The sequence below is a fragment of the Eschrichtius robustus genome, chromosome 3 (genome assembly GCF_028021215.1).
Source record: "Eschrichtius robustus isolate mEscRob2 chromosome 3, mEscRob2.pri, whole genome shotgun sequence".
In the NCBI taxonomy this organism is placed as follows: Eukaryota; Metazoa; Chordata; class Mammalia; order Artiodactyla; family Eschrichtiidae; genus Eschrichtius; species Eschrichtius robustus.
Genome location: NC_090826.1, coordinates 143,147,547 through 143,170,782, shown reverse-complemented (window position 1 = coordinate 143,170,782; position 23,236 = coordinate 143,147,547). Strand labels below are relative to the sequence as shown.

Genomic DNA, 23,236 nt, shown 5'->3' with positions numbered 1-23,236 from the left:
CTAGGAAACTGGGACCTAGAGGAGGCTAAGTACCTTGCCAGAGGTCACACGCTGAGCCAGGATGTAAACTTGGAAAACCTGGTCCTGTTTTAGATACGTCATTGATTGCTCCAGTCCTGGAGTCAAGCGGACAAAGGGTCATTGCCCAAGAGTGATTCAAACCTGTAAAAATGTTAGGATGGCCATGCCCGAAATGAGCGAAGTCTGTGGGGAGGCGGGGAGAAAAGAAAGACAACCAAAGAAATTTTTCCAAGCAAAGATGATGGGAAAGATAGAAAAGGTAAGATGCACACTTCCCAAACTGAAGGCAGAGCTATTGTGCCTATTATTTTGGAACTGGAGGATCACTATATCAGAAAGGAAAGCTTCCAAACGCCAGGAGCCAGAGGGAGACACCAAGTTCATTCATTTCAACACCCTCATTTAAAAAATGGGAAGCCAAAGCCAAGAAAGGTTAAATAACTTGTTCAAGATGGCCCAACTGAAGAGTATTCCTGCCTTCAGACTCCACTCCAGGGTTCCTTTCCCCCAACTAACTCCCTGGGCCTGCTGGTGAGAAATGAAAGGCCAAATAACTTTAAAAAAAAAAAAAAAAAAAAAAGCAATCCAGGGCACATAGGAGATCCTGACCTCAGAGCCTCTCTAGAGAAATCTTTGGGGATCCCCAAAGACTAAGGAAAGGAGATAATCAGAGTTTTTTTGATTTTTATTTTTTTCCAAATAGGGTGGATCCAGGAAACTAAACCAGTAGAAAGATTTCTGTCCAAGCCATAAAGGAGTTTTAGCAGATTTTTGCAAACACTACACACTAATAATTCACTAAGAGTATCACATCAAGTTAACTTTATATACAGTGTTTGACAGAGTTCTTGGTGAGCAAGAAAAGTCTGGTCCACTTAAGGTGTCAAGATATAGGCAAGGTACGTGGTAGTCTGATACCTGGAGTTGAAAATGGCAAAATGTGGGCTGGATTCAGCTCAAACGTAACCTTCTCAAGACACCTTCGCCAGCCCCACCGCAGACCTGGAAACCCCACCCTCTCCACTCTCAGAGGTCTGTACACTCACTCTGTGAGCAAAGGTGACATCTTCCTGTGGCTTGTTTACCTGGTTGAATCCCCTAAGTGGTCTGTGAGTCGATGGATCCAAGGCCCCTGCACACGGGAGAATCCGGAGAAGTATCAGTCCAGTGAATGAATCCGTACTTCTGTTTACAGAGCCATGATCTATTGAGCGTCTGCAGTGTGTCAGGCATTGTGCTAAGTACCCAGTGTGCCTTGCTTAACAAGACACACATGGTCCCTGCCCTCAGGGAACTTAAGAGTCTTGTGGGAGGGACAGGCATAAAGCAAATAATTATACAAATAATTATCAGAGTTACTAAGGGAAAGTACCAGATGCTTCGTGAGGGTGCACTTCTCTGAGGAATGACATTTAAGCTAAGAATCAAGATAGGAACTAGCAAATTAAAAGATAGGGGGAGGAACATTTCTAGAAGAAAAAAAGAGCCCTTTCCCTCTATCCCCCATAAAATCCCCAAGGTAGGAAGATGCAGGGTGCTTTCAGAGAACTGAAAAAGAGGCCTGTGGGGTTGGAATAAGGAAGAGTGCACCCCAGTAAGGAGACAGGGCCAAGCGTGAGGGGCAGGCAGGTCCCATTGAAGATTCCTGCCCAGAGAGCAAAGAGGCATGTCACTGAAGGGCTTACAGCAGGAGAGCGACATGATCAGACAGGCTTTTTTAAAAGACCACTCTGGCTGTGTGTGCAGAATAAACTGGAGGGGAAAGTTGGAAGAAGACCAGCTAAGAGGCTCCTGCAGTAATCCTGGCCAGTTTTGAAAGGACAGACAAACTGACAAGAGCACTGTTCTGAGGAATCACCATTATATAACAATAACCCAAGAGTTCATTCAAGCTTGGGTAACAACTTGAAGGAAGATCTTCCACACAGGGCCACAATATCTCCTTAGCTCCACTCCGTCCATCCTTTCCAACATCTTTATCTTGATGGGAATAAGGTCAGAAGGGAAACTAGCAAAGCTGTTAGTACATAAATCTAGGAGGAATGGTTATGAACTACTATTTGACTCTCTTGTAGGCTCAGGGAAAGAGAAGGTTCATAAAGATGAAAACTATAAGGTCTCCATTCTCAAGGAGCTCTCAGGAGGCTAGTAGGGATATCTGAGCAAAACAAATATTAATACAAGGCCAACTGAGATGAGGGCTATAATGATGCTATAAACGAAGTTGTATGGGGACTTCCCCGGTGGTCCAGTGGTTAAGACTCCACGCTTCCACTGCAGGGGTCACAGGTTCAATCCCTGGTCAGGGAACTAAGATTCTCACATGCCACACAGTGCGGTCAGAAAAAAAAAAGAAAGAAAGAAAGGAAAAAGAAAAAGTTGTATGAACACACACTGGCAAGAAAAAGTTAATTCTGGCAGGGAAGTAAGGGAAGTTTTTTCCCAAAATTTGCCTTTGACTTTGGCCTTCAGGGCTGAGGAACATTTTGAGGGGTTGGAGGAGGGCAGGGAGGGAGGTATTCCTGGGAGCAGGAAAAACCTGCAAGAACAGAGAGGAGCAAGTTTGCTAGAGCCCAGGGGCAAGGCAGGCCCCAATCCACATTTTAAAAGATCAGGATTAGCATTAACTTGCCGGTTTACAATGCCCTTCCACATATATTGTCTAATTTGATCTCACATCCACACCGAGGTCAGTAGGATGACATTGACATCTGAGAATACTGACGCTCCACTGACCCAACCACATGGGAGAGAGCCGGCAGTCACAGCCAAGTGTTCGGGCCCCATGCACGAGCCTTGTTCCACTCTTAACCAATGAGACCAGATAAGACCAACAATGCAACATTTAACAGAAAGAAAAATAAAGACCACAATAAATTTTTATAAAATTTCAGAAACGCAAGGTGACCACAAGCGCAACACATGCTCACAAATACTACGCTTCAGCCAGTGCAAGCTTCTTTAAGATCATATATAATTAAGAAATTATGGTAAGTAATGGCCTTTCTATGACCGTGAAGTCAGAGAGCCCTCAGTTTGATTTCCAGCACTTGCACTTACTAGCTGTATGGTCATGGACTGGAAATTACTTCCCTCTTAAGTGCAGTTCCTCCATCTTCAAATTGGAGTACTAAACCCATCCTGTAAGGATTATTGGGACACTGAATGGGAAAATGCAGGTAATGAGGCTGGCACAAAGCCTGGCACATTCTGTTAATGTTGGGCTTTATTAACTCTCATTACAGCTCTCTCCCAAGGTCAGAGCACATTTGAGACACCACACTCAACTTCTGGTTCCACATTCTGTGAGAGATAGTGAAAATTTATAGAATGTTTGGGAAGGGTTATCAGCAGAGAAGGTTTGAGAGAGCACTACCCTTGCAAGTACGGACACCTAAAGCCTGAGTTCTTGTCCCAGTTTAGCCACTACCTAGCTCTGTGATCTTAGGCAAGTCACAACTTACCTGTGACTCAGATCTTACCTGTAAAATGATGAAGGTTAAGATATAAATTCTAGTTGACTTCTAAAGTCCCATTCATGTCCAAAACTCCTTAAATTTTATAAATCCTGCCTTATGAGGACCTTTTAAAGGAAGTATATTTTCCAAAAGAAGAGAGAATTAAGAAGCTGCACGATACAGTTTTTAAAATAATAAAAGCAGTCACATAAAGGAAGAGCACACTTAGTGTATTTTAGAAGAAATAATGAGAAAAGTAGGACCAGTAGGAGAGAGGCTCAAAAGGAAGCAGCTTTTGGCTTAGGCTAAGGAGAAAGGAACTTTCCAACAAAAAAAATTATTCAATAACGGACATGTGATTATTCAATAACGGACATGTGATCATTCAAGACTGGAGATCCTCAACGGCAGAACAATATTGTATTCACCTTGCACTCTCGTCACCTAGCCCAGTAAAAGACACAAAGGAAACCCTTAAGAAAGGATGGATGGATGGGTAGATGGGAGAGTAGGTGGGTGGGTGGATGGGTGGGTAGATGAGTGAATAGGTGGGTGGATAGATGGATGGATGGGTAGGTGAATAATTGGGTGAATAGGTGGGTGGATGGATGGGAGGAACGGAAGGAAGGAGGGGATGAAAGAGGAAAGAAGGAGCTGCCTTAAGAGGCAGTGAACTTCCCCTTGCTGGGTGTGTTCCAGCAGAGCTGGATGACCATCTATCTGTAAGGGGTGCTGCAGGATAGATTTCTATCCCGTGTAGGAGGTTCCACTGATGGTCTATGTGATATTTACTTCCTCACTTTTCTCCCCACTAACTCATCCTACATATTTTTGTCAGATTAATCTTCCTAAAAGACAGTTCTGTTGATGTCACCCTCCTACTCAAAAAATTTACTGGCTCCCCATTGCCTATTCAATTAGGTCCACAATCCTGATATCTGAGGGCTTCGTTTGACTTTGCCTTAAGGACTTCTACTCCTTTTTCAAAACCCAACTTGGATATATCCTCCATCAAGAAAATGACCACTCTTCACCTTTCCCCCCCAGTTTATCGGAATCGTGTCATTGTTGTATACTATTGCACACAATTATAATGCATTTGGTGACAGTTCTCTTCTATGAGGCTGTGAAGCCCCTGCATGGGGGAGGAATCTTTACCTCTGTACTCCAACCAAATAGCACAGAACCTGCCTTTCAGCAGTTATTCAATAATAGTAAAATAGGAATTATTCATCTGAAACCAGGAATTCTGTTAAATTCAAGATATGCAATATCTTCCCTGGATCTTGATAACAACTCCATTGGCCCCATTAAATAAACAGGGAAGTGGAGACTGAAGGGAAGATAAATAATTTGCACAAGACACAAAGCAAATACATGGCAGGGGCTAGATTCAAACCTGGTACTGCATGCCCTAAATTCCTGGATAGGAACCACTCTACAGTGCTGCTTTCTGGGCAGCAAGACCATCCATGACAGCCCAAACATGTTATCCATTTACTCATTCAACAAGCATTTACTGAGCCATAAGGGACAGGTTCTCTACGTAGAGGTCCTGCCCTCAAGAAGCTTACAGTTCAATGTGTGAAACAGACAAATCAACAATTATGGCGCAGTGCAATAATGCTATCAGAGAGGTATGCACAAAAAGAAAAACATTTCAATCAAATTGGGAAGACAGGAAATACTAATTATAGCAATGATTTCCAATTAACAAGCATCCACTGCATGCTAAACAAGTGTGCTGAAAATCATATCACAAGGCTTTACAAATAAATGTAAGTTGTGGCCCAGCAACGTTACAGTGCATTTAGTGTTGAGACAATAGTTTCTGGTGTCCAAGTGCCATTGTTCTACCCTCAGTACTGTTACTTTCTAGCTCTGTGCCCTTGAGCAAGTTATTCACGCTTTTTGCCCCTTAGTTCCCCCATCTGTAAAATGGGAAGAATAGTAGTTCCTATCTCAGAGGGATGCTGTAGTGTTTAAAGACTAAACCTATGCAAGGCACTAAAAATGCCTCCTGGTATATAGTGTTACATAAATTTCACTTATTATTACATAACTGACCAAGAGCATTGCACGTAAATGTCTGATGCCAGTACTCATATCCATTTCACACAAAGCCTTCCTCCAGAATGCACCTAAGACAAGGTGATGCTTGAGCTGGGCTTTGAAAGGCAAATGAAGGGATAAGAGCAGGGAAGGGTGCGATCAGCTCTGGGGACAGCCAACATTCCACAATGCCTTATTGCTGCACTACTGCTCATTCTTTTCTCTGCCTGATGTTCCTTCTCCAACAACCCTGACCCACTGAAATCCTATCCATCAGCCAACACACAAAGCCATCATATTAGACTTCTTCGATGAATGTGCCCCTGATCTCCTTCTCACGCACTTGGTTGATAACTCTCTGGTCAGGGTTAGTCTTGTGTATGCGGTTGTATTTATACACTTTCATCTACACAAGTATGCACACACATGTATGCATATGAACAGAAATCTTCAAGGCTTCCAGAATGCCTCACATTCATGGAGCAGGTACTTTATAAAGCCCCACAGATAATGTTCTCAGCTCCAGTTCAGAGATATTTGTTATACTAATTACCATTCCAGAGCTGAATTTAGAAACTACCCCCAAACTGCAGACAGCTCCACTGTAAACAATATTCCCTAATCATCCTAACTCATCATGAATATCTCACTGATGGGGGAAGTAAACTGTGATTTATTATTTAAAACTGTGACTCCATCTAAATAGTTTAAAAAATGGACAAGGAGAACTTGAAACTAAAGAAACTTCTCTCAAATACACATTTATCTGAAATTGTCACATTTGCTTTCTTGGCTTCCTTGTAAGCTGGGGTGGAAAAAAGCAGGAAGGAATTTTATATTAAAAATTATCAGAAGCCTAATAAAAATTTCCTAATGACAGCCTATGTCAAATATTGTTTTATTTTAAAGACTGAAGAAATTTTATTTTTCTCACGGCCAACTTTTGATCAAACACCTCAAGAATGCAATGAAACCAAAGTATAATAGCAGGTCAGAGGGAAAGTGCAACAAAAAATGGTGAAACTGTGTAGTTAATGGATGAAATGGACAAATATGAATTTCATCTCTTTTCCCTCTTTCAGTCTAATTATAGAAGGAGTAGGCAGATTTGTGGTCACAATATAGTCAAAATAACAGAAGTAGAAAGTTCAAGAAGATCCAAAATTAGATAAGCAGCCCTCTTTCAAAGAATTAACTTGGCCTCTCAGCATTGATTAATCTCTATTTATTACAGTTCTCCTTATTTAAAAAAAAAAAATCATGGGCTTAAAAATACTTAGAAAATTAAAATTGAAGGAGAATTTTTTTTTTTTGGCCTTGGGGTGTTTTTTTTTTAAGGCATTAGCTTCTTTTTAACAACTTCAGTTTAAGCAAAAGGGAGGATAAAAGTGCATTTTGATGCAAAATAAGACATATTGAGGGCTCTCCAAAGGAGAAAGACTGGGGGGATGGAATATTGACCAAGGTTAAAAATAAAAAGGCCTAACAGGAAGGCAAGTCTACCAAACTAAGTTATTTTTTCCTCCTAACAGTCTAAAATTAGATACCGCAGCCATGCTTGCTGTCTTTAGGTAAAAACGATATCACAAACCTCCCTTTTTAACACCAATGAAGTATTTTGGTTCCCCAACTTCTTGACAGCTAACTTCACAGCTAACCAGAGCTAGAGAATTTAAGTCTAATAAAATGTCACAGCCAACCTAATGAAATCTCATCTCTTATTTGAAGTATCCAAGCTATAAACCCAAAGCTCTGTGGACAAACACCCCAAAAGTAATTTTAGGCTACAAAAATGCCTCAGCTTTCTATCCCCCAAAGATACATTGTTAGTAAAACAATGGAATCAGCATTTTCCTCCCCTTCTTGCACAGCCTAAAGCCTGGTTCTCAGGCAGTAACAGGATATTTGGAAGATTTCCTTCCCTTGGGGATCTCTGACACCCATGGTGGTGCAGCAGCAGACCCAGATTCAAAGGCTGAGTCCAAATTCTATTCCAACATGAAGGGGTTAAAGGTGACCCCCAAGATCTATGTTCTTCATCTCCACTGCTCTCTGAGCAGCACCCAGAGTGATCCCATTAAACCTAAGTCAGATACTGTCAGGCCTGTCCTCAAAACTCTCCCTTCACCTTCCCTATCAGAGTAAAACCAAAGCCCTACCATGGCCTCCAGGCCACTACATACTCTGGCCCCGTGCCCTCACCTCCTGCTCTTCCCTTTGCTACCTGCTCCAGACACACTGGTCTCTCTCTGCACTGACTGTCCACACCCCCGCCACCTGGAATGCTCTTCCCCCAAATATCTGCATGGCTAACCCTGTCACCTTCAGGTATTTGATTAAATGTATCCCTTCCAATTAGATTCATTTAAAATCACATGGCTGGGCTTCCCTGGTGGCATAGTGGTTAAGAATCCACCTGCCAATGCAGGGGACACAGGTTCAAGCCGTGGTCCGGAAAGATCCCACATGCCGCGGAGCAACTAAGCCCGTGCGCCACAACTACTGAGCCTGTGCTCTAGAGCCCTCGAGCCACAACAACTGAGCCCACGTGCCACAACTACTAAAGCCCGCGCACCTAGAGCCTGTGCTCCGCAACAAGAGAAGCCACCGCAATGAGAAGCCCGCGCACCGCAACGAAGAGTAGCCCCCGCTCGCCGCAACTAGAGAAAGCCCATGTGCAGCAACGAAGACCCCATGCAGCCAAAAATAAATAAATAAATAACTTATAAAATCACAGGGCCTTTAAGCTCTTTTTTTTTTCCCCCCATGGTACATTACTTTCCAACAAATGACACAATTGACTTATTTACTGTTTCTTATTTATTGTCTGTTTCCCCCAGCTGGAGTAAACACTCGAGGGCAGGGATTTACCTGTGTTGTTCAGTGATGTATCTCATGAGCCTAGTATGTAGTAGGTCTTCAATAAATATTTGCAGAATGAATGAATAAGATCCTTTATTGCTCTTCTTACGATTCCATGAAGTATCCAGTACTTCCTGCTTGGTAAGCTGGTAACCAGTTATTTCCCCACAGAAACCAACCCATGAGACTGAGTTACTACAGTCAAAAAACACTGGATTAGTTGCACCATGTATTGAGAATTTGCCATGGGCCTGATACCTTTTTTTACATGTATTTTTCTCATTTAATCTTCACCAAAAGCCAGTTAGAAAGACATTCCGTTCCTCCCTATTGTCTTAAAGAGCCTAAGGAAATTCAGGCTCAGAAAGATTAAGTAACCGAAGACCATGTTGCTATGAGTGCCTCTGCTGGCCTTTCTACAGACCCAGGACAGTCTGACACCCCATTCTCCCTCCTTCGTTTTAAGATGGATTCACTTCTTCGATAGCACCAGATAACAGAGAGACCCCATGGACGTGTTATAGAAAGAATCCAGAGTGCAGTTAATTATACAGAGAAAACCTGGACTAAAAAAAAAATGCAATAAAATTTTGTGAAAGAAACTGTACTTTTATAGTAAAACAGTCACTCCTATGAAATCATTCTGTTACTGTTACAATCAAACCCACAGTAACAGAAAAAGAAAGGGAGATGGCATGACCTACTAACTTCAGCATTGGTCTCCCTGAAGACTTGTTGTGTGACCAGGATGAACTGACCCCTTCACTAAGCCTCAACTAACTGGCGTGAAGCCACCCAGCCTATGTACTGTCTGCAGATTTTGAAACAAGATGACAAAAATCCATCTGCAGAATGAATGAATTTACAAAAGAAAAGCACTCTGTAAATTCAATTATCTCCTGATCACCATTTCTGAGGTTGGTAGGAGTCGTTTGAGAGCCATTACCCAAGCCCAACAGAGCAAAACTTACGTCAACTCAGACAGCTAAGTCCAGCAGCCCCCAGACTGTGGCAGAAATAGAGTAACTCTAACGGAGGCTCTTTTCTCTGAATCATCTCAGTGGTGGACCAAAGTCTTAGTTGCCACCAAGCCACAAAGGAGACAGGGTCCATAAGCAAAAGTTTCTGTTAGGGTCAGCTTCTTTGCAGGCAGAGGAGGAAACAGTCCAAACCCACTTCTATGGCTCAGCGTAGGCTATGTGGTTAGGCAAGGCCGGAATGTCCTCCCCAAGCTACTGTCACCACCTTAAACAACTCCTGAACTACAGACACTGGGAGGAACGGGGAGAAAGACCAGCCGAGGGTTCTGCTGACTCCCACACACAGAGCATGACAAAGTTTCGTCCCCAGCCAGACCTGGCCTTATTCCAACACAGTTCATTAGACCTTCTACACAAATTCGCCTGGTGGTTTCTCAGACATTCCGTAAGAAAACATCTGCTTTCACCTTTCCTAGATGGGAGGTGGCAACCTCAGTGACTAGGGACAGAAGTAAAAGGAGGATCTAGCAGATGCTGATGTTGGAAATTGCCTCATCCACATGAAATGTCTGAAACTTCAACGTATCCTATGGATAACTGAAGTTTTTCTTTTACTTGATAATTCCAAATTGTGAGCTCAAATGTCTAAAATTAGGTTACACATATAAATGCCAAGAATTCCTTTAGTGGTAACTGTTAAAAATCCCAAATTTAAAATGCCTGCTTAAACTGTTTTAATCAAGATGGCAATCCTTAAGTCTTAATTAATTTTTGAGGTCTCTTATTTGCAGACATTTTTACTTTATTAGTAATGTAAAATAAACACGCCTTCCCTAGGAAAAAAATTTTTAATTAAAAGCCTTCACAAGTATTCCACAACTACTCTGAGAGCTGTCTTGACGCATGGATGTCTTTGGGGGAGGGGTGTACTTAGGCTCTAACTGTACTTGAAAAATAGCATTGTCGCTATGGAAGCAGCTCAAAATTTTGGCTGTTTTTTCTTATGCTAGCAAAGGCCATATTCTTTATATGCAACTTCTCTTTTCACTGGAAAGGGCTTTGACAGTAATCCACCTAGTTTGTAGCAAGCCCTGCCTTGCCTAGGCAGTCACCCTTCCCTCTTACTGTTCAAGCACCACTCTTTTAGCTGAGCCACAAACATGCAGGTAGAGTACAGATGAACCGGAATATGGGCATTCACCAGCAAAAGAAAAAGGTGACTTTCATTCATCAATCATTCGTTCCTTGGAGGAATCATAGACAAGGCCTATTCAGGTTCCTGTCACTGGTGAAACTGGCCTAAATTCCAACCATTCCTTGGGTCTTTTTGGACCCATCATTGGCAACTTGTCCATCAAAATGGAGTAAGCGTGACCAAGTTTTGTTTTAAAACAAATGCTTCAAAAATGTTACATTTAAGATTATCAGCCTTTTGGAGTAGTCACCTTTAGAAACTAGTATTTCTTCCAGTGACATGATGAAGAGGGTTGCTCAAATATGTTTGAAACTCCTCTTTCTGAACTCCCATTTCAATAGCTCAGTGACAGTGCACTGTCATTCTCTGAAGATGTCTTTGGGACGCAATCAACAGGCATTCCAAGCCACGCTTGTCAAATAAGGTAGGTAATCATGTTGAGTAATACTGTTTTTCATAAAAATGAGGTGTGACCATAAAAGTAATAAAACTGGTTTTCTTTTGAGGATCACAACTAGACTCTGAAGGCAAATACAAAAAATAAAAATAAAACGAGTTCAAATAGTGTTAGTTGATAGATATTCTTGTTTTTAAGCAGTGGCAAGATCTTTGGAATTAGTACAAAATCACCAAAGCTACTTTGAAGACAGTGTTTCCCATTTGGACACACATATATGAGTATATATAATAAGTTAAATTAAATGATTAATTCCTGCCAACTGCCTCCAAATTTAACATTTTGATTATTTTCCCAAAACTTTATTTTTTTCCCCACTATCATTCTCATAAGTTAAAATCATTCACTGACAGAAAAAAAATATTAAAGTATATGATTCCTTCAAGGAACAAGTGGATTGAATGAATAAAGAAAAGTCTTATTTAGCATCTTAGAATTGAAGTGGCTCTAGAAAGCATTCACCCAAAAGATACTTATTGAGCAAATACTACCAAAGAGAGAGATGTTCAGTTTTCCGGGAGTAACCATCTAGAGCTCCTTTCAGTAAATCCTCTCTTTAGGAAGATGATTTTGCTGCTGTGAGTCTGTCCCTGGCATTATTTTTGGCCTGGGACTATTATTTCCATGTTATCCAAGTTGTTTTCAATAAATGAAAGGGAGCAGGGCTTCTTATTATATTCATGAGGAGAAGACTCAGGAAGGATCTACTTACTCTACGTTATGATACTGAGGAAGTTTCCCCTGCAATGGTGAGATCAACACTCCTATCCTAGGGCAGGTCGGGTGGTATTGTCAATATTAAAACCCCTATTCCAGATAAATTCACCTTCTTGAAATAATTAGTCCTCCAGGAATAAGGTGAATTCCAAATCTATTTGCACATTCAAATCAATTGGCAGAGAGTAGGTTTAATAGTTTTCTAGGTTCCTGGAAATAGGGTGCTGCTGTAACAAACACCCAAAAATGTACATAATGGCTTTCTAATTTTATTTATCTTTGTTCTACGATGCCTCTGATAATTTCTCCACTCTTCTATTTCATTTTTAAAGGCTTTTCAAAATCTACTAAATTGATTTCATGACGCATTAATGGGGCACCTCCCATGGTTTGAAAAACGACCTACACCAGGTGTTTCTGACGGTGTGACCCACAGACCACTTCCATCAGAACAGAACATGCAAAAAGAAAAAAATGTCTGGGCTCCATCCCATACCTACTGCAACAGATTATCTGTTGTTAAAGCCCAGGACCTGTCATTTTCTTAAGCTTTCTAGGTGATTCTGATGTGCAATGAAATTTAGAAACTCATCTAGACCCCAATCCAGTCATGAGTTATAAGGCAAATAGGTCCAAAGAGGCTTCATGATTTTTCAAGGTCACATTGCTAATTAGTAGTGAAGCCAACAGTGGGGATCCTTGCCTGCTGTATTCCTGGGTAGTGTTCTTTATGTACATAAAGACCACTCATGCCCATCTGTGATCCAGTATCCCACAACTTTACTCGATGGTCATGCTCACTGCTGTATCTCCAATGCCTAGCACAGTGCCATGTCTGGGCAGAGATAAGGAAGAACCACAGAAATGTATGTCTTATCATTTTGAAAATTAAAGTTCAAAGAACACAAGAGTGCAAAATCACACATATGGCCAATCCAACAACCAGCACATTGTTTATTTAATAAGTACTGATCTTCATCAAATGCACCTCTGACTTACAAAACAAATTATCTCCAAAATTGAAAAATGAAATAATGGAGGCAAAAGTGCTATGCTTTCCCTCCACAGAAGAAGAAAACTTTACATAAATGATACAACAGTGGCCAAAAGAAGCAAAAAAATTAGTAATGAGAAGCATCAGTTTTACTTCCTAAATCACAAAACTTACAAATGGTTTTCTCAGATTTTAACAAAGGAACAGTATCAACAAAAAGCAAGTCACTCTAGCACACTAAATAAAGCTATATGTAAGAGAATAAAAATAGACCATGGAATTGGAACGTTTACTGCCAAATCCATGGTTTGGTTAGGCTTTGTGATTTTGCCTTTCTAAAATCAAATTTTCCATCTGAAGGGCTGCTCCTCCAGTTAGTTCAGGTTTACATGGGTCAAGCTTTAGTCACAGCCACAGGAATACCTATGGCATGACCAGCGACCTCTGAGGATTCCACTGAGTAATGTTTGCTCCCTCTTCCAAAAACAGCCCAAGGATGGTTTTCCCAGGGTCTAAAATCAAATTAATCCAATATGCGTTTATGGAGCAACTATTAACTTCTGGGTCTAGTGTTAGGCTTTCGGAGAGTGGGAGGAGATACAACCAGACTCTGCAGCTCTCAGGTCACATATTCTATTGCAAAGATTTCCCAGTGTCTACATAAGTGTAAGGTTATTACTAATAATCACTCAAGCAGGTACACAATGGCCAATGGATTTACCTGGAAGAAAGAAGGAAGTAGCTGCAATGTGCACACAAGGGGACCTTTTTTTTCCAGGGAAATATTCAAATGTGAGGCCGAGTGACCTTCCCTTGCCCTTCCTCTCTGACTTGGAGACTCTTCTTTCAACTTCTCTGTCAAACTACAGATGAAAAAAGAGGTTTGAAGATGTCCCCACCACACATACACTCATACACACAGGCCATATTTCAAGGGCAGAGAGAATTCTTCACAAGGCTCTAGGAATCAGGGCAAAGCTGACACACACTCTCACTTCATTTCCTGCATCCCTCTCCAAGATTCCCTGCAGTCTTCTCTGTAAACTCGTGGTCGGTGAGACAGCCAACACCAGCTACAGACTCAATGCCTCCAGTTACTGAGCGTTTTTCAGAAACATACTCTCTTCTGATAACTCAGGTCTGACCAGAACTCCTTCAGAGACTTACTGGCAAGCTCTGCAACTGGTCAAAACCACAAAGAAATATCCTACAGATTTCAAAGGCTTTTATGAACCTAAAAAGAAAATCAACGCTGGCATCATTTAAGACGTTCAGACAGGACACCTATCCTGATCTAAAGCAGTGACTCACTCCCTTACTTTGGTCATCATTAATACTGTGAGATTTAGCTCAAATAAATTTCGACAACTGACTATAAATACACTGTATAATTTTTATCAGGATGTGAGAATGAGCCTCACCTCTGGAGTCTGATGACAAATATTAGGGTTTTAAAAATCTCTCGACACACAATTTTGTCATACACCTACCTACATGCACATCACAACATGCACGAAGCCACAATCATTCCTTCCCTTGAAGAATTTGAGAAATGACTCATGGTGGGCGTTGCAGGGTCACCCCAGTAACACAATCCCACCAGAGAGATAACAGGGAAACAGCAAAGATTATATTTCTTTCATTTGCTCTCAGGGTTTTAGGATAACTGTATCCTGAGGGGAAATCCTTCTAGATGTGTAAAACGTGATGCCTTACCATTGCTTCCTGCCTCCAGTAATCAAAGAATTACTTCTAGAAAAGGCTCAGGAAGAAATCTGGATTTTCCCAAGCAAAGATAATCTGTCATCATGCAGTTGTCCATTAACAAGGGGGAATTTCTTCTATATGAGAAGCAGCGACAGTTGCACTTGGGCAAAGAAATGATATATTTTTATTTTATAACTGAATCTTGTAACTGATGATGTTTCTTCCTCTCCTATGGCTACAGACAAACTCAGGGCTAGATTTGCAGACTACTTGTAACGTAATTAGGCAGAGCCTTCCAGAACGCACTTCTGGATTTTAACTCTCTTCTGATGTCATCTGTTTGATCCCTATGCCACTTTTGTTCTGGTTTCTTTGTCTTTATTAACGTGTTTCTTTAAGAAACAGACAAATGAGTCCCTGAGCATTATTTACCCCGTATGAGGCTTCCTCTAAGTGTTCACCACCTGTGAAGATGTTCCCAGGCATGGAGACGTGTTCACATTACCCTGAGTCTATAATTTATATTGTATCTTCAAGCACACATTCCTTACACAGGAAGACCCCCTGCTGGCCTGCTGACAATCCCTAGGGACGATACCCTCGCCTTAACTGCGGGTTGTTTGCTATCTTCGTTGGAGTGGTAATTAAACCTGGCTACATCATTTCCTAAGAACATCCTTGCTTTATCTGACAGGAATTGAAAAACAGGGGTTAGGGAAGTAAAATAACTAAAATAAAAACACAGAAATATAAAAAGCCCCCCAATGATGTTATCTTTGCCACAGAATCCAACCCAGATAAAAAGCCATCTGTACTTGTGCAATAGGAACACAGAGTAAAACCTCGACATCCCAGTTCTCTTGGAAATTTCATTCAATGATGACCAGTCATATCAAACAGTCTCTAAATAGCCAATCATCTCTGCATAATTTTAGGTGTCTCAACTATATGATTAGCACCAGGAGAGCATCAAATAAGTTTTGAACCCTGCATCCGGGTCTGGAACAATGAGGCAAGCTTAGTGGATGGGAGACAAGTTCTAGCTTATAACAGAAATAACACACAGAACCTAGTAAGGTCTCATGATAAACTCAGGATGAGGCACTTCAAAAGAAATTCATGTAACCAATAACTTTTAGTTATGTTGTCTTTAAGAAAAAGATAGCATTGAACTCTGCACACCCTAGTTTGGAAGTAGCATAGAAAGCTGCCCAGTTGCCACACTTTACTGCAAAAAATAGATAAATATTCTTAATTATTTTGCAATCATGAACAAGGGAGTAATAGTCTCTAGTCCATTTGCAGAAGAGCTCTCTGAAGACTAGAGAAACCAGCAGTTTTTCTATGCCTGCTTAACACCAAACCTGAAAACTAGACAGGACCCCACTGATTATTGCATTTGATCATAAACTTCCCCATAAGCCACATATATTCATGTTTAAGCCTCCATATATATTGAAATTTAAAACAAATGGAAATAAAATTAGAGACTCAATAAGGCATTTTCTCCAATTAGAAATATTTCATTTATATTTTTTCTGTAGGATTTTAGAATTGCCTGAGAAAAGCAGCTCTAGTTGATGCAGATTTAAGCGAAAAAGTAGTTTTGGCAAATTAACCTTTCATAACCTCAGATAAAATAATCCAAAATATATATTAGAAGAAAATTCGACAACTGGCCACCCGTTCTCGTTCAATATGGACATACACCATCAGCCACATTTATCCACTTAAAATTCACTGTAATTCATTTTAATTTACGGAAATATATTCACTTGGAAATGGACTGGCTTTCAATGTTGTTTCAACACTGCACACCAAACCACAGGTTGAATCTAAGACATTTCTTGTGCTATTACAAATTTGGTCAAAATCATTCAACATGTTCAAAAGTTATGACTAAAATATGAAATCCAAGATATCCACCTGAAAAAATCCTTAGTCTTAGTATAACCCTTCCTCCCAAGACAAATTCTAATGTCCTGAAATATTTTTACCTATCCAGACACAGGCATAATTATCAGGACACTGCTTCCAAAGCCATGTTTCCTAGATAAACAAACTATTCACAGACCTTTTATCTATTACAGTTCTTTTTTTCCTTTTGCTGCCCAGAACAATAAATTCTTTAAAAAGAAGAATCTTGAAGCATATTTATTTATCATTTTAAAATTTAAGAACAGACGCTTTATTTCTATTATATTGAAAAAATAAATTTCCTACTGTCCCTACACTTTCTTCTCCACAGTCTATCACTTTTATTTCTCATAAGTTTGCCAATTTTTTATACTTTATCCTTATTCTGCTATAAGTCTTTCCCTGCCATTATACAAATTTATATAAATGGTTTGATCCTCTTCTGTTGATAGCTAACTCAGCAGTGCTGCTTGAGAAAGGGCATAAATAAGAGTAAAGCCAACTGAGAGTACAGTTTAGAACAGTAAGATATTACTCAGAAACCCACAGAGAAGGGAAATGAAACAATGAATACCCAGAGCCCCTGGAGTCACCATAACATTTAATTCAATTCTGCATGTATTTCTTGAGACCTGCAGTTAACCAGGCAACGTGTTAGGTAGACAGTCAGCTTACAAATTTGTGGTGGGCCAGGTGGGCTGAAACCCTCACTCTGCAGAGAGATATTAATGGGTCTTTAAAGAGCTATTAATTCATGACTAAGAGAGTTATTTTACTTTGGTATAGATCACTTTCTTGCTCTTTCTGTTTTAATTCACCAAAATCCATTATGAATTCCTTTATTCCAATAGGAGACCTGAAAAATCCATCTGCAGGTCATTTCCTGCAGTCTTCCCATCCCCCACCTCAAGCCCACACTGCACACCCCACATACATTCCATTACTACCTCATTTCATTTACTTCTTCCCCAATACTGTGAGGTAATTTCTTTCTACAAAGGCTGAAGATCAGAATCAATTCCTACACAAGAGCCCACTCACTGAAAAGTACAAAGAGAGCAGCTTCCTGATATCTCAGCTGTAACTCACCTGGACCAAGGCGAAACTACAGCAAGTAGTTTACCCAACTGCTGGCCTGAGGTCATCCCTACACTACAAACACCAAAGGAAACTTCCTTTGAAAATTGAGTAAGAATGAAAAAAAAACAGTGCTGAATAGATGGAAACTACCCATATTTCACCTTCTCAACTGAAATAACTCTTGGTAGTCTAGTACTGAAAGAACACTGACATTGAAACCCATTAGTTCACTGTGAGAATAGCCCTGTGACTAAGGAACAGACTTTGTTCTAAAATTTTCTGGTGGGTCATTGTTGGAATTAAATAAAAGGATCCCAATTCACCATTTTTGTTATGCATGAGACTTCACCAGATTGGGATGCAAGAGAAAAGGTGGTGAAATCTGACCACAACAGCTTTTTCAAAGGTCATACTATCCCCAAAGGATGGTTAAAGCCTTCAGGGGGATGTGCCTTCACATTCTATCTATTTAGCAGTTCAGTGACTATTCCTATTTCTAAGCGCTTATCAGGGATTTCTCATTCCTCACAAATACCTAACATAGACAAAACATTTTAACCTATAGCTCAATTTAGCAAAGCTCTGGGCCCTAGTAAATGACCCAAATAATAACCTTTTGTTGAGCTGGATTCAAAATAATGAATAATGAATTTTAAAAATCAAGGTAATAAAAAGCCCAGTAGAGCAGTGTTTTCTCACCGATACAATGGGTCCCACTGTTGAGACACAGAAGTCTCTTTGGGTGCAGGGTTTTGCCAAGAAGCACAAACCCTCCATACCCAGGGCTTCTGCTGCTGTAGAATAAATTCACTCACCTTCTCTGTTCATTCAGCTCTCTGTCTAGTTAATGAAAAGTAATGTTTCAGTTCAGGCTTTATGTTTGATTTGGAAATAAACTACCACCAACAAAAATAAACCATTCCTGACTGTGATGTTACAATATTAGCATACATTTTCCAGTTTTAATAGAGCAATTCTAATGTATTACCAAGTGCATCGAGTTATCTACCTACTCAGCAAGGAAATAATGAATTGCTATGATTTCGATTCAGGACATGTTTCTCATTCTTAGCTGCCCCATCTCAGTATTAATATCATTGAGTTATTAATTCTCCAACTGCTCTTTCTTGTGTTGACTGTAGGTAGAGCCAGTCTAGTAAAAAGTGAAAACAAGAACTCTGACTTCCTGTGGCCCACTTGATGGTTTCTAAAACCCTGATAATGGAAGGTTACGGCTCCCTTCCTCACCTGATACCCGTTAGCACGTCTGCTATGGAATCCCTGTGCCCATGCAGTACAAAAACCAGACCCTGAGTCCTCTTCATCATGACTTCATCACGGCCTTATTATGACTTATCAGTGCAAGGAAGAAACAGAACTTTTTATTTTAGACTTCTTTACACTGGATAAAAAAGATAAATGGCCATGTCAAATACAATGTTCATTTGGCATCATGAATGATTTGCTAGAGACCTGGTATACTTCCTTAAATGCCCCAGTCCTACCTCCCACCCTAAAAAAAATGGCAATATACTTCAAAGGCAAGCAGGTAAGAGATCTATTAAAGCTATCAAAATAACCCAAGATGATGTATTTTATTTACTTCAGAGAGAAAACGGTGTTTGTGGATTTCTGAACTACTGTGCATGCGTTTGTTTAGCAGATGCATTCATGGCACTCAGTGGAGGTGGCAGAGCACAGGATGTGACCCGTGGGGAAAGTTCTGTTCAGCTTAGAAAGAAAATCTTACCTAAGAGGTTATCTGAGTTTTTCATATTAAATGTTACCAAATGTAGCTGTAGTCATTCAATTATGGGAAATACCATTTAGGTACCTATTTGATTTTTTCCCATTCATGTTACAGCCACAGTTAGTTCCACACCAAAGACTCAATTCCATAGAGAAATGGGGGTGAGGGGGGCAGTGTAGAAAGGAGGAAAAAACCCACTTAATCTCACGAATGCATCCAAATTTAGACCACAGCCTCTCAGAGTTTCTCTTACTCTTTCACATGCAAGCAGCTGGCCCATTAAAGCACAATGTAACAGAGTGAGAGGCTCAAGTCCTTCCGGAATAATCCTTTAAAGGAGCAATCAGGAAAATACAGTCCGAATGTGTTTCTGTAAATTACAAGGTTATCTTCAGGCTATGCGGGCAAGCAGTGCTATCTGAACTGAATTTCCCTCATAATTCTGATCCTCTTTGCCACTTAACAAATAACCTGCTACAAGTTCTACTAGAAATGTTATTTTCCAGAGAACAACACTTGATCATAAATACCACTGCGTCTTTTTATTCCCTTCCAAGGCCATTTCTCCCTCACCCTCACTCTAATGCCACCTTTGTAACTGACAACATCTAAGATCCAAAGAACAGCCCTCAAAAATCATTATTATAGCATCTAACCAAGTAGTAGAAAACCAGTATAAATCTCACAGGCATTTCATTTTCTGGATATACTCATTTTACTTCCTTCCTAATCATAGGAGTTTATTTAATTTTATTTGGTTCCTTTTTAACTTTGTTAGTCTTAGATATTATGCTTTTTAAAAAGTGAAATATCAAAACACATGCAAGGGATTTTATCCTCACACAGAATACCATATAGCTCTCATTTGAGATTATACAAAGGGCAAGTCTATTTCTTGACATTAAAACCTAAAGCAAACTTGATGGAAGTTCAAATATAATGAAAATAGAAGAAAGATACAAGGATGGCTTCAGTATCACTATGAAAACCATCCTCCTAGGGCTCAGAAAGGGACACACACATCCACAGATCACAAGATGCGATGGGGATTCACCATCTTCACTTGTACACTGACCTTCTCATTTTTATTAAAAAAATGGTTTTTACCACATATGTTCCCTTGAAACAGCGAGTCTAATAGCCCCCAGAGAAAGAGGCTGTGTAGATTTAGAAGCTACTGTCAGCTCCAAAGTGAACGCACACTTATCTAAAGAGGAATGTGCCATTGGACAGAGATTCCAAATAGCTCTGCATTTAATTTCTACATAACTTTAGGAAGTCACAAATCCTGAGTAAGCCAGGTTACCTAGCAACCAAATGCTCATTTGAATGCTCCTTCCCACCCTATCCCCTTCATCAGCTGTGTTCTCTCCTCAAAATACCAGTGGAAAGAAGGGGTAGGAATGGGGGAACTTTGAAGCTAAACATGATGTAACTTCAAAGCATAATAACAATTATTAGTGCTGGGTCTGATAATAATATGCCAAATAACGACTCAGATAAAAGACCAGGAATAAGTTTCATTTGTTGATATCACAATTTGGGATATGTAAGGTAATTCTTGAAGAACCAAGAATAAAAAAAGGTTTTAAAATTTTGACAAGCTGGAGAAAAGAGATACATACAATCTTAATGCCAGAAGGGGAAATGGGCTGCAAAGGTTTTGCACAGGCATGGTCAAGAGAGGTTTTAGGGTTCAGGCTAATCTTGGGGATGGAAAATTAGGAAAGGCTTCAAATCAGAAAACCAACAGAAACCCTGGCAGGTCTCCCACTGCCCAATCAAATTCTTTAAGGCCACCAAGTGTATAAGAGGACCGACCTATCACACAGAGGGGTAGAGAGCAACTGCTTAATGCTACTGAAGACAGCAAACTTAAAACTGATGTTAAAAATTCACAGACATTGTGAAGAACTGCCACACTAGAGTCAGGGATTTCCTTCTCTGAAATGTTAAGGCTAGAAATACCAACTTTCTGGGACAGGCCTCCACTGAGCAAAGGATAGATTAGTTCCTGAAGTTCTTAAAAAGATATTCTGGAATATAAGTTGGGAACATGGGATTTGGGGCCAGACAAGCTTTCATGAAAATCTCATCATGTATTTCCTGTGTTGACTTTCTGACAACATGTATTCCCTGTGTGGCTTAACATGGGACTATTATCTAGATAAAATGAGTTAATGTATGTGTTGCATCTGGTGTATAGCATATGCTTCATAAATGTTTGCTATTTATGATGCTGTCCCTTCAAAAAACATTCTCTCTCTGAATAAAGTTTAAAACTGGCCATGATTATATTTTGCAAAAATGGTACCCAAAATAATTGCCTGGTACCAAAAAAAAAACTGCTTAAGTGTCAAAGAACCCATGCCTCTACCTATAGTTGTACCTGGTGATGTGACAGTCACTCGTGTGTGTATAACACACAATAACATATTTCTTGCTGCCCGACCCAGACACTAAAAGCAAACCTGTCTCCAATTGTTCTTCCAGCCAATTAAAAAGTCATTGTCACTAAACGAGACATGGTAAGAGCCAAGTGTTTCACATCTAACAGAAGTTTTTGTTGAGCATAAATTTAATTATTTGAGTTTTGGTTAGCCTACTCCTGAGTCTGGATTTCTGCTGTTGTTTTGCTATGAAATAATCACATAACACATGTACAATATAATGTATATTAAAAAAAAATGCCTATGTAGCTACCTGCAGAACCTTACAAGCACCTTGGAAGTTCTGTGTGTAGCCCTTCCTAATCACACCCTCCCCTTTGCCCCCAGAAGTAACTACTATCTTCCTGTATTTTATGTTAATAGTTCCCTTGCTTTTCTTTAGTCTTCCCATACATGAATCAATCCTTGAACAATGTACTGCTTTGGTTTAGCACTTTTTGAATTTTACATAAATGGAATCACACTGTATTATTCTTCTACCTTGCCTCTCCACTCATCGTGTGCTTGTGAGATTCATCCCTATGGATACACACAGTTGTAGGTTACTCCCACGACTATTTATCATAAACGTACCACAATTTCTTTATTCAGTATACTGCTGATTGACATATAGGTTGTTTCCAGTGTTTTGCTGTTATGAATAGGGTTACTATGAGCATTCTTGCACATGTGTAAGTTTCTCTAAGGCACTGCCTCCCAACCTTTTTCACCATCCAATTTATGTAGAAAATGATAATATTAGAATGGCAAACTGAAGTTATTAGACAAAACTGCTCCCACTCCAGGCTTGGATCTGCTCTGCTACCTTGCTCTGCTACGCTGAAGGCTAAGGGGGTCAGGGGACCATCTCACAAGGCATTCCAAATGTCTTTCAAAAATCATATACCAATTTATACTGTCATCACCATTGTATGTATGTATATTCCCTTTGTTCCACATTCTTGCCCTATGCTTGATGTTGACAGACATTTACCAATCTACTAGGTATGAAATGGTATCTCAACATGGTTTTAATGTTAAAACATATTTATACTGCCTCTATGATTAAAACGGTAGGGTACTGGAACATGAAGTGACAAACCAATAGAAGAGAATAGAAAATGCAGAAATATAGCTAATTACTTACTTATAGCAATTAACTATAGGATAGGGGCACATCCCAAATCAGTGGGGAAAAGATGAACTTTTTAGGGCTTCCCTGGTGGCGCAGTGGTTGAGAGTCTGCCTGCCGGTGCAGGGGACACGGGTTCGAGCCCTGGTCTGGGAGGATCCCACATGCCGCGGAGCGACTAGGCCCGTGAGCCACAATTGCTGAGCCTGCGCGCCTGGAGCCTGTGCTCCGCAACAAGAGAGGCCGCGATAGTGAGAAGCCCACGCATCGCGATGAAGAGGGGCGCCCCCCCCCCCCCCGCGCTTGCCGCAACTAGAGAAAGCCCTCGCACAGAAACGAAGACCCAACACAGCCATAGATAGATAAATAAATAAATAAATAAAATTTTTTAAAAAAGATGAACTTTTTAGTAAGTAAGTGGTTTGTGATTTCCAAATAGCCATGTTAAAAAAAAAAAAAAGAGAGAAAATTGGATCCATTCCCCA

At 40.2% G+C, this 23,236-nt stretch overlaps 1 protein-coding gene across 3 annotated transcripts in view; it reads right to left on the bottom strand.

Moving 5' to 3' along the window:
• The window catches only part of C3H1orf21 (chromosome 3 C1orf21 homolog), a 234,502-nt gene that overhangs the window by 198,791 nt on the left and 12,475 nt on the right, over window positions 1-23,236 (bottom strand). Inside the window, exon 1 of one of the 3 annotated variants that reach the window (XM_068541393.1) lies at window positions 9,365-9,384. The exons of the other annotated variants lie outside the window; for them this stretch is intronic. The gene's annotated coding sequence lies outside the window, so the exon portion shown is untranslated. Of the gene's footprint in view, window positions 1-9,364; window positions 9,385-23,236 lie in introns of those variants that run through there. 3 annotated transcript variants of the gene reach the window in all.